The sequence below is a fragment of the Alligator mississippiensis genome, chromosome 1 (genome assembly GCF_030867095.1).
Source record: "Alligator mississippiensis isolate rAllMis1 chromosome 1, rAllMis1, whole genome shotgun sequence".
Classification (NCBI taxonomy): Eukaryota; Metazoa; Chordata; order Crocodylia; family Alligatoridae; genus Alligator; species Alligator mississippiensis.
In genome coordinates, this window is record NC_081824.1 from 222,069,392 (window position 1) to 222,086,231 (window position 16,840).

Here is a 16,840-nt window from a genome sequence, read left to right on the forward strand (position 1 = left end):
AGTACCTTGCCTGAAAATCACATCAGATCTATTATCTGCCCTATTTTTTACATGTATTATCTGCCCTATTTTTAGTTACTATTCAGACATGAGCTAGGGCAATGAAAAGCTCAACAGTATCAGGACTCAGATGGTTTGTTGATGGCAACCAGCAGAAACGTAGCTATTTAGGGATTTCAGACACATGCAGAGTTTAGCAGCAGCTGAATGAGAGTTTTGAGGATCTCTGTGATACATAACTGGATTTAGGTGCCCCTTGAATATTCAATCCTAAATTCTTCGGTGTTAAATAGGGCTGGGTGTCCTTGAGAATCTGGCCTGTAAAAGATACAATAAGCAATTCCTACCTCAAATGGGTATGAAAAAGTTCTGTAAAGGTTCAAAATATCACTGTTATTACAAACTTGGGTGAAGCAGGGAAGTATCAAAGGATTTCTTTTTTCTCCCTGGAGGCTCAGTCTTGAAGAACTGCTGGGGAGGGGTGGGATAGTTTTCAGGGACAGAGGCAGCCTGGTACTGGCCTTGGAATTTTTTCTGGATAAGCAATGACTTCTGCTCCTCCTTGTTGCTTAACAGTACATGGAGTACATTCACAGTAAGCTTGGAATGGAAACAAGAGAGTTCTGGCACCTGCCTAATGGAAACACTCAGGTAGCAGCTTTTCCTTGCAACTGCTACACTGGGAAATAATTGATATAAATTGTCTCAGACATTCATGGCTATTCGTGTTCCTTCCCATGGCATATTTTTAGGTCCAGTTCTGCAGAAAAAGGGGCACAGGCATTACTTTTTATATATATATTTTTGGGGAAAAAAAGCTTATCTCAGAAAAGTATAAAAAACCCAAGCTTTCTTTTTTGCTATAGTGAGGGATCATCAAGCAATAACATATTTGTTCACTGCACACGTCTTATAGATGATTATAAGTAGTTACAGTCTCTTGCCACCTTTAAGCAAAGCAAAGAATGTAATGTAAAATAATACATTTTGCTTGCATCACATTGTGTGGGATCTCTCTGGGGTGAGCTACAAAGGAGTCAATCCACCCACTATAAAGCTGTTAAAGAATTAGTTTTTTAGTGGCATCAGGTGGGGAAAATAAAGTCGGTTAAGTTTATTTCTGTTCATTTTATTTTTTGTATTAGTCCTTTGTATTTTAAGGCTGAGGTTGTCAAAGCTGCGTCTAGTGGTTAGGAGCCCTGATCCCTATGTAACATTCTGTCCTAAATGTTTGCTGATTCTTTTTGCAAACTAGTGGCCAAATAAATCACAGAACTGTAAAACTGACTGAACATCAAATTCTAGCAACAACAATGATGATCAGCGCAGAGTACCTAGCCTGTGAGAGTTGGGCAAACTTTACACATGGTTACATAATCATCCATAAATATTGCCCCTTTTGGGCGCTGGACTGGATGATCTCAGGAGGTCCCTTCCAGCCCCTAATGTCTATGAAATGGCCACATCAAAGGCCACCTTTTGCAGTCTTGATCCATGCAGGCAGCCCCAGAAACTTTTGTGATGGAAAATGCAATATCATTAAGGACAAGACCAGAGTCTCAGACCCTCTCTTGTTACTGCACTATTAAAGTGGTATACCATGACTATACAATACTGACTCTGGTGAATCCATGGGAACTTTGCCTTTGACGTTAATAGAGCCAGGATTTTACCTCTGGAGCATAATAGGACTGCAATGATTAAGTGAGATGACTCCCATGTTTTGGCAATTGGGAAAATGGGGTGGTTACTGGAAAAGAAGAAAAGCAGCCCAAAGGTCAAGATTTTACCCCTCACTAGGCAGAGGCTGTGAGTTTGTGTTTTCCATGAATTATACTACATGGTCTGTCTTTCTCTATGCAGTAAATTCATCCCCTTGATGCCCTAGTACCTCCCAAATCAAAAGGAGAGCATTAAGTGAGTCATGAGCTGTGACTGCATGAGATGCTGCAAGGTGCACTCTTGGAAGGTATAGAGGATGATTTTTTTATTTTTTTTTAGCAATTGTCAGTTATATTATTCCCATACTCTTAGCTGAGCAGACTAAAGTAACAACACCATCTACAGGGTGGAAAATGTAGACAGAAAACAGACTTACACACGGACTAAGGCCAAACTTTTAATTTAAATGAAAAAAAGTCCTTTGTGTTTAAATGATCTACAGATTCATAAAGTTTAGGTCCAGGATGGGCCACAAGATCTTCTACTGTGACTGCCTATATATCACAATCTATTAAATTTCACTTCGATGCTCTTGTATTAGTTCTGACAATTTGAGATTAGTTAAAGCATAATTCCATATAGGCAAATCCTTAAAAACTGTCTGACACCTCAGGAAAGACCTGAAACCCTTCTAAAGTATTAAGAATAAACAAGCCTGTTAGGGCATGGACAGATGTAGGATATATCACTCTCCAAATACCTTTAATGCCTTCCACAAAGTGAGGGGGCAGACATCATCTAGTAATTATGTACTTAATTGGTCCAGTCCATTTAAATAATGGACTGGACCAATGCCCCTGGATGAAACAGGAACAATTCTGAAGTCCTTCAGTTTAAAGCACATCATGTTACATTTGCACCCTCTGATACATCTTTCAAGTGACCTTATATCTGTCTTTCTAAATAATTCACATTCTCCCAATTCTGACTACTGGTGCAATGGGAATAATTTTGAAGGGGTAAATTGCAAATTCTGTGAGTGAGAGTAGAAAATGCCCAAACAGGTGCTCACTGGGAAGGTCTACAAGAGACTCTGTGTTGCCATAGTGACAAGCTACATCACCATAGCTCATTGCTACAGCGACATAGTGATGCCAGGTGCCAGGCGTGAACCATGACACTGATGCTACTATGCAATAGCAATGAGTTACTCCACAGTACCTCATTGCTACCACACAGTGGCTGCTGTAAATAGTTGTGCAGCATGGGAAGTGCACAGTAATGCCAGTTACTGCACAGGCCTTTAGCACATGCTTAAGCAAGGATTAAAGGACTGCACAGTAACAACTGCACAGTCTGCTGCATGTGTAGATGTGCCCACTGTTAACTAGGGTCCATATTTATTAATCACATAAAATGCTTCTTCACCTTATGCTGCATTTGCACTGTGTTTTAGGAAATAAGAGCCAATCCTACAAAATTATGAGTTGTGTTGACTCATGTGAGCTCAAAAAGGCTCACTTGTGGGAACAGGACTACACATAGGAATGAGAGACTACAAGACCAGGCCCTCTGCTAAGGTCCATTAAAAACCATTCCTTATTCCAAGGAGTTTACGATGTCTCCTTTTATATTAAGATGGAGCTTGTGGGATTTGTGTAGTGCCCCACTTCCACATGCTATCCTGGGCTACCATCAGGCATTATGATGGGCTCTGAGTCTCTGCTAATCCTGATTCTTATGACACTGGAAGGGAGCAGAAGCACAACAACCACTTTATTCAGTGGTAAAGAGTGCAGAGACACCAGTAACACCAAGATGTTATTTTTGTGCACCGTTACTAAATGAGGAAATAGCAAGGTAAAAATTAGGGGATATAGACCCAGAATTGTTTCAAAACAGCACTTTTTTCAGAGATTCTAGGCAGCAATAGCAGCTGCGTCTCCACGATTGTTCTGCCAAGGTGCTGAGCACTCAAGGAAGTGCTGAATTCTCACTGAATTGAATGACAGTCAAGGAGCTCAGTATCTCACAGCAGCAGTCCCCTGTAGCCAGTTCAGTTTTCCTGTGGAATAGTTTGTGGGAGGTCGTATCTGACTGACACTCTAATGCCATAATTTTCTGTTAACAGTTAGTGTGCCTGTATATATAATTGACGTTTCAGTGCTAACACCCTCCAGGGCACATTTTGCTATAGAAGAGATGTGCTTCAATGGAGTTGATACTTTTGGTAAAATAAAATAGACATAAAGTCAACATATCTCTTCAAGGAACTTTTTTTTTCCATAGTCATGACTGGAAAATGATCCCTGAAGTAGAAGGGCTTAATAAATCTCTTTGATGGGTTTTTCTCTTTACTTTCATCTACAAATAATAATCATTGTCTTACTCCTGAAACACGTAATTAGAGGAAAGCTGTACAAAAAATGCATGCTGTCGAGTTTTGCTGGTGCTTGGTGGCAGAGCAACCCCACAGGAGCACTCTGCTTCTTCCAGGTTGCCAAACAAGGCCTGATCCTGAGCTGTTAACTCAGTACATGGTGGGATGTGACATCTCACCTGCATATTTACTCACCAATTCAAAGAGGGCTAGGCTGTTGCTTGGAGGGCTCCAACCCCTGAGGGAACTTCTGAAGCCCTAGAACTTTTTCTGTTTGGCCATCTAGACCTTCTGGGTATAGACAAACACATTACAGCAAATTGAATGGGATCAGAGACTCTTTCAGTTTTACTGGTTTACTGCAGGGTAGGACTGGGCACAAAGGCAGTTACCATGGATTAGGTCATGCACCAAAGTTCCTCCCCCTTTTTTAAATTGCTGCACTCTGTTCATTTATCCATTTTCTCCATCTTTCTTATCTCCCTGAAAACTGTTTCTACCCACCTTTCCACCCACAAACCTCTGCTTTCATTTTCTTTGATACCTCATTCATCTTCTACTTTCCCCCATCTTTGCCACTCTTTCTGTTCCCCTGTGTTTCTGGCGCTCCCTCCCCTCTACCCCGCATTACATACTCCTCTGTCCCAGACCCCCCAGCTCATTAGCAGTGCCTCTTTTCTTGCATGCTTAGAGGGGAAGTTGAACAAAATCTGGTGCTGCTCTCAAAACCTATAGATATTTGGGTGTCTTAGTCACAGCTTCTCCATCATGGAAATATCACATTCAGTCAGTTAAAATTAAGGGAGCCCAATCGGCTGTGGCTATACAGAAATGTTATAAAACTAGAGCAGGATGATCAGTCCAAACTCCTATATCAGCATACAAAGCCAAAATCACCTCTCAGAATTATATGGTGCTGACATATGGGGTTATGCTGCTAGTAATGATGTAGACATACCTCAGAATAAGTTTCTTAGGGCTCTTCTGGCTCTTCCTCCCTCAACTCCTGCATCCTTTTTGAGATTAGAGATGGGAATGGATTCTATTTTAACTATAGTTATTATTAGAATGGCAGGATTTTGGTTTAAACTCCTGCCCCTTTTACCATCTCATCTGCTTAAATTATGCTACATAGACGATATTAATAATCCCCCTCCTCTCCAGTCACCTTGGTTAGCTTTTCTTTCCTGCACTTTTGCACTTTCTGGGATGGGATATTATCTGAAAGATAATGAAAGATCTTTCTCCCCCCATAGAAAAGGTTTGGGTTTTCCAGAGGATATGAGATATTGCCAGGCAGAATGATTTTGCAGTGGCTAGGTCTACTCGCATTGCCCCTTTACATACTCTTTGGAAATTAGATTGAGGGGGAGAGAGGTGTCTACAGTTGGATTTCAATAATAAATGGCGATCCTGTTTGACTAGATTCAGGACCGAACAGATGCTCACAGTTGATTTGGCTGGACGTAGATTTTCCACCCTAGGGGCTAAAAGATGTTGCCCAGCCTGTCTAGGAGTCGTGGAAGATGCTATCCTCTGTGTTTTAGAATTTTCTTTATATGATGACATAAGGAGAACCTATTTATTACCGAACTTGCAGAAATTGATATACTTCTCAAACAGAGAGAAATTAACCCGGCTTTTACAGCAAACAGATTCAAATGTAATAAACCATCTCGCAATTTTTGCTTACAAGACTGAGGCGATTAGAGTTAAATATCCTTTATTACTGATACGAGTGATACATTTTAACATTAGACTTATTTTATTGTCTCAAGTGTGGACCTACTTACAGCAGTATTATAGATTCATGTCTTGATCTACTACTATGTTTATATTAATAATGTTTTTATGTCGGTGGGCTCTATTTTTAGTATAATATTTGTAGTTTGGTTACTTTGTCCAAACTTATTTATATTATGGGTGTATGTGTGTTATGTCATTTTTGGGAGCATGGCATTTATCCAGAATCCTTAATAATAATAAATTGAGGAAGCATTTAGTTATAACTGGTGCTGCTGAGTCAGAGGTTGAGAAGCTGAGTCTCCTCTCCTGCTCTTCTGCTCTCTCCTTCCCTAGCCAGATCTTCCTGTTCTTTTTCTACTGGTAGGGAAGCATAGGACTAGCCCAGGCAGGGAGGGTGGTCCTTCTGCTCCAGAAAGGAATTTAACAGCAGCTTCTTGTTTGTCTAATATGAGGAAAGCTGCCCTCTAGAGGCAGAAAAATGTACGTCCTCCAACACAACTACCTCAAAATTGAGTTTGCCAAACAGTGACAGGTGCCCTTGCGTCCTCAGACTGGGTATCTCTTTTCCAGTCCCCTGTCTCCCCTTCATAGCTTGCCAAAAGCTAAATGGTGCAGAAGGTTACATGTCCATCTGCGTAACAAAGACAGTGTTCCCCCCTTCCTCCAAGATGTGAAAGTTGAAGGCCCCAAGCCCCTTCTTGCCCTTCTACGTTTACATCTGAGATCAAACAGAAGTCCAGAAGGGCCTTACAGGAACAACAAGGAGCAGGAGCTCTGTACCTTAGTGCTTAGTTGTTCCCTTCAGTGCTCAGAACAAAACAGATGACCATGACCTCTGCAGAGTGTTGCAATGATTTAAAAAAATTGAAAGTGACTGTCCAGATCCAACATGAATACACTTTCCTGTGAAATGGGAAGAAAGAAAAGGCCCATCTCCTGTCTAGTGTCTGTAAGAAATCAATGGCATGTCAGCAGATGGGGTTACTGTATTTATAGCTAAAAGAAAAAAAAATCACAAAAATCCGTAACTGTATTATACTGTTGCTCCTTCCCCAGTTGCATATGATGCTTGTTTTTGTAGACGGGAAGCTTATTAAGCCAAGGGTGATCTCTTTCTTTGTGTTTGTACAGTGTTCCGCAGCCTATGGTTCCAACCAGACGGGCGTCTTTGGGCACTATAGGAATTATTAATAACTCTTTTGCAAATGTGGGTTTCTTGACTTTCAAGTGGGTAAGTTCAGGTGACATTTGGGTTTGATTCTATTGTGCTGCCTATATATGTCAGAAATGGAAGATACCTGGCTGAATTTGTATTAAAAAAAAAACCTTGGGATTTTAAAAAGTAGTAAGAAATGCCTGGGAAAATTGACCTACATATGGTTTTAATCAGTCAGTGGATAACCCCCCTATTACCCTTTAAAAGGTCATCTGATAAACATCAGCAGTGGGCTTTTCTCACAAACCCAACACCTACACTTGCCTCAGGCTACTGTAATATGGCATGGGAAGTTAAATTAGAAGCATATATTTGGTAATAGCACCTCTGAGAGGGAGTCTTCAAAAGACTGTTCCCCCATTAAAGGATTAGAAGACTAATATACATATCAGTAAATAGACTCTATCGAAAAAAGAAACAACCCAGAACATGAGACAGATCACCATTTTGTTCTGATTAGCTGCTTTGATTGATGTTAATTTCTTTGTTACTTTTTATTCCTGCAAAAATACCACTGGGAAATATTGTAAAAATATCACTGGGAAATGCTCCTTTAGAGCCCTCACTTTTGTATCCCGAGTGCACTAGAAAACTTTTATGATGCAGGTTGCAATTATAGTAGGGGGAAAAAATTCTTTGTGGAGTTGATCGTCATTTTGAAGACTACCCAAAACCAAAAGGTAAAACGATTTAACATAAGAATGAGGCCACTTGAGTACTTGTGTTAATTCATTATCAATCAGTGAGCAGGGTTTAAGGTATCTAATGAAGAAGTAATAATGACGGGTAGCACCAAATACTGTACCACATTCTGACTTTAGTATTTACAGTAAATCTTTGTGATTTGCCTCTGTGTTTTATTTGGGGTTATTTGGCCAAAGATTGTCATTAGAACGGAAACAGGATGGACTGCTTAAGCAATAAGAATGGAGGCAAAGGGGATTTCCTAAGGACTCATAACTTGGTGGGAAACTTGAGGACTTGAGGTGAAATAAATTCTCTATATTAAGGTCATTGTTTTTGTTAGAATATTTTAAACTTTGGGGTGGGGGAGGAATTAAGTGGGCTCTTTTTTCTGTATACCAGCTTTCTTTTGTGCTTGATCCCAACCCAGATGAAGACAGTTCCCATTGGGAGTGTTCCCATTGTCCTCAGTGGGTTTTGAATTAAGCTGGAGCTTGCAACCTTCAGGGGGATTGTGGTAGGGTTGGGAGAGGAGGCATGTAGTTTTGTTGGCCTGCTGCAGTCAGAAAAGCCATTGTATGAGTAGGGGTCTCCACAGAAACTTTTATTTTCCCCTAATTTTCCCCTGTCTTTTCTCATATTTTCCCCGTATTACACTTTTTCAGACCACAAGTTAAAGGAGGACTTTTCGAAGCACTCTTTCTTCCCTCTCAGCTGGTGATCTGAAGAGTAGGCTGTGTTCTTTCTCTCTGCCACAATGCCATGACCTACAATAATGATGTTTCAACAAGCAAGACTTAATCAACAGATTTTTCAAAGGTGAATAAAGCAAAATAAAACCTTGCTCTTTCAGAGACATATTGAGTATGGAAATGACCTGCAGTTAGGGAGAAATGAATCTTCTTCATGATCTGCCGAACATCCAGCATTGTGAATTATGACTCATAAGCATATGATGATGCACTAGTAGTAAAGTTAGCCAAAAGGGTAGTCTTTAGTGTGAATGTTTAATGATGATCAGAGGAATTTTTTAAGCATACATTGAGTATATAAGTTACAAATCTGTGTGTACAATCAACCTTATGTTTCAGAGAGATAAGACTTTACATGAGCAAATCAGGGTTTAGCTTGACTTTTTCATCTGAAGTTCACATATATTTTTAAAATACATCAGATAACAAGATACTGGCACAAAGTTAGGAGAAGAAAGAGCAAAAGTAATATGTAACCTATACTCTCTAGATGCCATAGCTATGGTTAAAAAAAGCATGTCTTTCACAGCATGTCTGACTTCTTTTGTACATGCTCCTCTTTCTACAACAGTTTACTACTTCTCTGAAAACTCTTTCGGTAGAACACTGGCCCTTATGAAATCAATGGTAAAATTCCCCTTGACTTCAAAGTGTTCAGGATTTCACCCACTGCTTCTAAGTCTGAGCAGTATAGAATTTTCCCTTCACAAGTCTGTTGTTCTGCATCTCCATTTATTTCTTCCTTTTCAGCTTATTGTTGTGGTAAATCACTGTAATGTTGTTGGGGTTTACAGGATAGCAATTGAAGTCCAGTACTCTTCTCTAGTTAACTTTCACTGTGACTGTCAGTATACTCATAAGGAAAATCTTTTGCATTAATGGAAGCATGATTCATGTTATAGATAGCCACAGCTTAATTGACAAAATAGTAGATGGTACTTGTTAAAGGATATAGCTATAGATAGCGCAATGAATAAGAAATGCTGTTCCTATTCATTAGATAACTAGTTTTAAATGTCAACTGAGCCTTGGTTTATGTAGTAATAAAATTGAAATACTAAGGATTAAATTGAAACTTGTGTTATGTGTGCTATGAATGCACAGGGAAACTGTACCAGTTTCTGCTGTACCTTAAGGAAGCATTTCCTTTGTAGTTGGTTTTTCCACCATCATGCCCTTTTGTTTCTTGTTTGAGATCGCTTTCACCACAGAGGCCAGTCCCTGTGTTCGGGGATCATGGAATAACACCACACCTGTGCAATAGCTGCCATTTGACCGGTACATCAGGAATTAAACCTAAGACCTCTGGAACTAAAGGCTCAAACCACTATGGTATGAGTAGAAGCTGGGGTTGTTGCACACACTGATCCCCTGTAGACTGGGCACAGAGGGTGTGTCTACATGTGCAATTAATGTGCACATTGCTCTGGAGTTTTTTGCAACCAGGCACACATTCAAACCGTGTGCCTGGGAACAAAAAATCCAGAGCATATATCTCTTGAGTTTTTTCTTGTGCACAGTACATAGATCCTGGTTGGACAGCCCAGGCTGGCGGGGGACCCAGGGCTCCATGTGCAATGGGAATGGGGGCGGGGGGGTGTTGCTGTCTGAGGCACGAGAGGTGTTTCAGCATGGGAGCTGCCTGACAGCTAGCCCCACACTGAAGCATCCTGTGTTGCAGCCAGCCAGGGCAGCATCTACACATAAGCTGCTCTGCATGAAAAGACTCCACAGCAAAGTAGTATTTGTATCTTACAAGACTACCCTGCTGCAGAGTTTATTAGTTTTGTGGACTCTAATAGTGGTGCACATGTAGATGCCAAGACATTTACTGCACAGTTAATTAATGAACTGCACAGTAAACTTGTGTAGATGTGCTGAGAAAGGAGCATGTAATGCACACTAATCAATGGGTTACTGTTACGGAAGTGTGCAAGACAACTTGTACCCTCTCCTATATTTCTTTTTTTTCACCAAACTGGTTCTGCATTAGAATATTTCCCATAAAATATAGTACCTGCCAGAATAGGAAGGAGTTCCCCGGAATGGATAAAGGAAAAAAAAGGATTCATATAGTGTTGCATATGAAAAGTATAGTGAAACATGCAGAATAGATTATTGCACAGATATCCTCACAATTTTTTCAACCAAAATGTTGGTAATGGACAGAGAAAAAAACCACATATACCTCATTTTCTAAATTTTGGAAACTTTGTCTAGTAATTATTTTACCTGCTCTGATAATGGAATGGAATAAACTTGGAAAAATAACCATCAAGTTTAAAACAAAACTGAATAAAACTGCATATAGAGAAGAGACATGTAAGCAGCAAAACCCTAATATTTCTGTGTGGTTCCTTCTTCAGGTAAAATTTTCATTTGGACCTGATTTTAATAGAGCAGTGCCTTCTTAGTTGGAAACTAAAGTTGGTTTTTAGGCCAGATCCTCTGCTGATGGAACTTGTTATCTCTCTAATCAAGTAAGTGGAACTATGTGGATTGACAGAAAATAAAGATGTGACCTCCTGCTGACTTCAAAGATTATATTACCTATAAAGGGGCTCTAGGGCTGGAATCCTGGATTATCTCAGAAAAATCCACTCCCCTCCCTCCACCATCTCTTCAACAGCATGTTAAATACTAGTGGATTTAAACAATAAAGCATAAGCTAAGACTAACTCTCATTGACTGAACAAACCATTAAGCCTTCTTCTCTCAGCTTCTACAAGCTGTCTTTTCCGATTTAAGTCCTCCTATACTATACCATGTACACATTTTACAGATATATGATGACTGTGCTCTTAAAGACTGCCCAAATGTGCTAGTTTTCTGGTAATACAGCAGGAAACGGATGCTTTTCAACACAGTTATTACTGGGACTTCTCATTGAACATGATAACGAACTCTATTTAGGGGATTACCATTCAAAAGACCTGGGTTCTATTCCCAGCTCTGTCAATGACCTACAAGGAGAGTCTACACGTGCAATTAATGCGAAACAAACTCCAGTGCACATCATGCTGGAGTTTATTGCTCTCAGGCGCACCCTTTGAATATGCACCCTGGACCGCAGTACACAGAGCTGGGTCAGAGCAGCCCTGGCTGGCATCTAAAAAAAATAGATGCATTTTTTTACTAGTAATACTTAATTTATCCTTTTCATGGATCTGGTCCTGAAAGCAGAAATTATATCTGATTAAATATTGGTAAATGTAAAGTCTTTTAAATGAAAGCTTCTTTACATTTTCAGTCATGAAGCCTCTAAGTATTGGAAGCTGTTTTATGCAAAATTGATTTTTTTTTCCTGTCAGAAATTAATTTACAATATTTTGCTGTTAGGATGACTGGAAATACAGCAATACATTTCGGTTATTCTTTCATTTTGAGATGTACAGATGAGCCACAAAATTATCTTCTTTTCACCTAGTCCTTGTTTGACTTAGCTTATCCTGTGCGGTCAGGAAGGTTACTAGAAGCCATTTTGACTCTTTGTTCAAGAAGAATAAAGTTTAAGTGGCTCCCTCTGCATCACTCAGGACATGGACTACATTTTGGTCTCTCCAAAGCTTGGCTCTGGATTGCTCCCTAGCTTGAAAGTAAAGCAAAGCTTCTTTATTATTCCTTCAAAAATCATCCAGCACCTAAGTAAGGAGACAGGAGGCTTACCTAATGGCTCCCTGAAGCCATGGGAAGGGAGAATAGTCACTGAAGATATTGGATGAGGTTACTAGGCCATTGGCCATTCCTAAAGAGAAAACAACATTAGGAAGGTGTAGAGCCAGAAGGACCCCTGACTTGAAGGGATTCTCGAGAGCATTGGATGGTTCAGATAAACACATAGACCTTGAATATTCTCCAGCACTTGATTTATATGTAGTTTGGCTAGGCTGAGGCTGGTTTTTAGCATGTTTTTACATGTGGTTTGGCTCTGTTGGGCTGGTTTTACAGCTTGCTTTTACATGTGGTTGGCCTACAGTGAGGCTGACTTACTGTGTGCTTTTATTTGGAGTTTGACTATTTTGTGTGGGATCTACGTGTATGGTATTTTATTCCCCTTGCAGTTAGATTGTTTGAGTCGTAAGATTTTAGATACACTGTCGGGTATCTTTGAGGAAACAAACTGGTTCTATCTTCTGCCTGCCTGCAATAAAAATACCATTATTCTTTTGCTGCTACATTATACATTTTTTTTTGCTCCCCCTGCCCCTCCCCACCTCTACCCCCACTGCTACATGTGCCAGGGTTTGGTTTTTTTTAAGCCTTCCTCAGAGGTATTAGGTGTTGAATCCAAGGCTGGGGATTTTGACTAGGGTGTGTCAGTGCTCCTGCTGAGACTTAACCTGACAGTTATGTCAAGAACTTGAAGGTTCCTGGTTAGAAGAAAGTATTGCCCCTCTGCTCAGAGTCAAATTCATTGGCAACACGTAGGGTACCCATGCATCCCTGAGATTGGCCATGCACCCCCTGGAAGTGCCAGCCGCAAAACCAGAAGTGCCAGGGGAAGTGCACTTCTGGTTTTGCCGGTTTCGCCTAGACTTGGGAGGCACCAGTCACTCATGGTCAAACTGATTGACCATGGAGTAAAATTCCTTCCTGACCTCAAATATGGCATACTGGTATGGATTGTTGACATTTTTGCCTTCCTCTGCAGTCGGGGGCCTGGATCTCTTCCTGGGATCACTTGAGCGTATATTAACAACCTTTACAGCAGCAGGACATTAGTCACCATGCTCCCCTGCTTTACTTAAAACAAGTTAGGTTATATTTTGTGGTTGTGGCACGGTTGACTGTGCAGTTTTGCTAAAAGATTAGACAATGGATTCGTATGAGATGATTTGGATAGGGATAATCCTGCCTCAGAAGGGCTCAAAGGCTGTTCCAGCCCTACTTCTGTATGATTCTGTGACTATGCCCTCAATAGTAAAACCACTTCATCTAAGTGCCCAAAGTGCAAATCATCATGTTGCATGTTTCTTTTCTAGGCATGTAGAGGATTAGGTACAGACTTCCATGTGATTTCCAGAAGTGGAACCAGAGTCTATTAAGTCTCCAAGCATTTCAGCCTGCCAGAGCTGGTGCACCTTTGCCTTTGTCCGTAGTTGCTATAAAGCATGTATATAATACATTACAAAGGTAAGGCAACTGAATATGAGCTCCTCTAGCCCTTTATACCTTCTCTCCATCAGTCTCATTTTCCAAATATAACTGTCAAACATAACTTGTCAAAAATTCAGAATTATAAAACATCAAGCTAGAAGGAAATATTTTCTAGCTGGCCTATGATGATGTTGGGGAATTGATCACCCCCAAATCCATGCAAAACAGATCGGCAGCCATTTAACGAATATCATTAATCATCTTCAATTAGCCCTCAAGAGATATAAACAGGAAAGTGTTGTTTTAGTGCCAAGTTTTCACCTTTGTCCCTTGTGTAATGTTATTGCTTTTGGAGGCCTTAGCCTAAAATTTGACCCTTGCTGCATGTAGTGATCTTTGCCCATATTTTTATGTTAATTAAGTCAGGGTCCTTTCAAAAGAATCAATTAAAATCATCCATCATTGTTTCCATTCCTCAGTCCATGTTGCTCTCTGATGCTTATCCTTCCCAAGGATGTAGCCTTAGGACTGTACATCTTCAGGTTTCATTAACATTGTCAAATTTCCATCACCTGCATTTTGTTCTGATTAATCCGACTTCCGCAGGCAACTTGGAGCAAAATAGAAAGTTGCAGATGCCCCATCATTTAATTTTCTATCTATACTTGTTGAGTCCTTTATGGAAAAATAAAAGAATATTGCATGGTCAGAGCTTTTATACAGGTTATCCTTCACCTTGTCTTTATTGCTCCTTGTTAACTTCTTAAGGGTGGGGGAAGTCATGTTAAGTTCTCTTCCAAAAATCTATCTAAAGAGAGAGAAATCATTTCCAGATGCCTTTGCAGGACATAGCAACTTAACAGTGCATTAGGTGTCACTTAAACCTTTTAATCACTTGCCAGAGGCTACACTGCAGAACTCCCAAAAAGGAGATTATAGTAATAAAGTACAGTAAATGCTGCTTGATGTGCAAATTGTCTAGAAACAAACATATTTAGCAGATGAAGGAAAAAGAAGAAAAAAAAGGCTGAACAAATCCTTCGCTTTGGCTGGTGTTTTGAAAAGCTAATCTCTGAATGACTCACAGTAAGAAACAAATACTTTATCTCTGAAAACGGAGAGGAAATACTCCACCCACTGAAGCTCTGATACAAAGAGAACATTTAGTATTAGCAATTTCAAATGCTCCTCTGAAAACAGCCCTTAGTAAATAGCTGCTTTTTGGTCACTGTGGATGTAATTCTGCTTTCTGCTATCCTGCTGTAAATTTGGAGGACATCCACATCTTTCAAGGGCGCTGTGTTTACCCGGCATAATTGAGAGCAGAGCCTGTTGCAGAGTTCTGTCATTTACCTTATTCATTTTTTCTTCTTGCATAGTCAGTTCTCTGTGACTCACTTTCCCTGAGCTTGCATTCAGTCTGTAGAAACTCCTTTTCTAATGAAAGGACGCAGAGCTTACTGGGAAAGCTTAGAGTGTTGTTTTGTTTTGTTTTTACTTCTGAATCCTATGAAATAAGACTTCTGATGTTCTGAAACCTAAAGAGACAGAAACCATAAATATTTAAAACTGAGCCATCTTGTTTCAGTTAGTATTTATGGAGTGAGTCACAATTTCAGTTCAGTTTTCATAAACAGATTCAGTACCGTAAGCTCATAATGGAAAATATGTCCTGAAATTATGATAGTCACTTATTAGAAGAGATGCATTTTAGATCCCGTCCCTTTCCAACTTTATTTTACTCAGTAGAGTTCATGACTTACAATGCAATAGAGGATACAGGAATTTAACAGCTTTTACCATGTTCCATTTATCTTTGCAATCACACTGTAAACAGCCCTTATGAAGACTCATTGGTCATCACATCCACTCGTAAAACACAGCAAACAAAGCTGGCAAGTGAACCTGCATTATCTTTTTTTAGACAAAACTCCTGATTAAGCCGTAGAAGATATGGCCTGAATTCAGCTTTTTCACATCCATGTTAAAAATGGCACTTAATGCTGTAGAAACTGGAAAGGACTAGGGGATTTAGGTATAGCTTAGTGCTTAACAAAACCTTCCACGGTCTGACTGAAATAAGCTCAAACTTTTTCCACAAGAACCAGTAAACTAGTTCATGTGGGCTTTCAATCTCTAAGGTTCAAAGAGTCCCTTTTTGAATGAATCATGTTTTTCTTATGTTTGAGCTCATTGTAGGCTTGCCAGCTGCAACAGTCAGGTCCCCCAAATCCTGAGATTTCAAAAAATATTATTTGGAGAGTTCTTTTTATTTGCCTCCTGGTGCTACCCCATTTAGGTTTCATATTTTCAAGCTTTTCTCCTAAATGATGACAGTTAGAAACTACTTTTTTAAAATGAAAGCTGAGCTTCACACATAACTGGAGCCTAACATCTGGGTCATATATACACTGCAGATATAAGACACAACACTATGAACTTTACCAAGGTATCCCAGTGTTCTGCAGCATGGGAAAGGCAGTTCAGAGTTATGCATTAACTACTAGAGATCTCCTTGTGTGTATACACACATACACACAAATATTGTTGTAGTTTATCACATTTAGCAGAAGGGCTGTTTTGTTTGTGCAGAAGGGGAGATACGAGGAATGGGATTTTGTATATGCCTTTGGCAAAATCATATAACCACCTCATTCTGACTGGAAAAAGATTTACTATTTTGTTTTGCAGGCCAGAAGCTGCCCAAAGAAATGCTGCTGCAGAAGTCTTAGCTTATGCATCTATCAGTGGCCTAGCATTAATTCCAACCGTGAGTGGAAACTGTGTTAGCTTCATATATCTTACTATCACAGAGCTGGCAGGAGCTGTTCTCCCAAGGCAGCTGCACAAGTGCTCCCGTGGCAAGCACCTACCCCATCTCCCACTGACATTAAATGTTGAAGGGAGCTATCAGAAGAGGTCACCTTTGCCTCCCATGTTCACTAGGTGAAGGGCATTATTCACAGGAGAGCCTTGGCAGCACCAGCTTGAGGGCCTCTAACAAGGAGGTTTGGCCCTTTAAGAAACAGGAGTCAGCCCTGTTGAGGAAGCTCAGTTGTAGGCCTCTAGAATAGATAATGAGGGCATGTCCCATTAAAACCTTAAATATTCAAAGGAGTGAGCATAGAGGAGCAAACTGGGTGTAGGAGCATGAAAGCAGGAGGCAAGCTGTGAGTGGAACAAGCTTGCTACCAGGGTAGAGTTAGGCTGTGTTGAAGACAGAGACAGAGCCCCTCTCCTACTGTCCGGGACAGGATCTTTGTTTAATATGGTTTATTTGTTTGCTGTTATTTGGGAGGGAGG

The 16,840-nt window shown here is 40.2% G+C and overlaps 1 long non-coding RNA gene across 1 annotated transcript in view; it reads left to right on the plus strand.

Annotated features, from left to right (window-relative positions):
- Positions 1–16,583, plus strand: part of LOC109286492 (uncharacterized) — a 61,018-nt gene extending 44,435 nt beyond the window's left edge. Inside the window, exons 2-6 of the long non-coding RNA XR_002094556.2 lie at positions 6,920–7,019; positions 8,354–8,507; positions 10,807–10,920; positions 13,423–13,573; positions 16,229–16,583. This is a non-coding gene — a long non-coding RNA (uncharacterized LOC109286492). The remainder of the gene's footprint in view (positions 1–6,919; positions 7,020–8,353; positions 8,508–10,806; positions 10,921–13,422; positions 13,574–16,228) is intronic.
- The last annotated feature ends 257 nt before the right edge of the window (positions 16,584–16,840 follow it).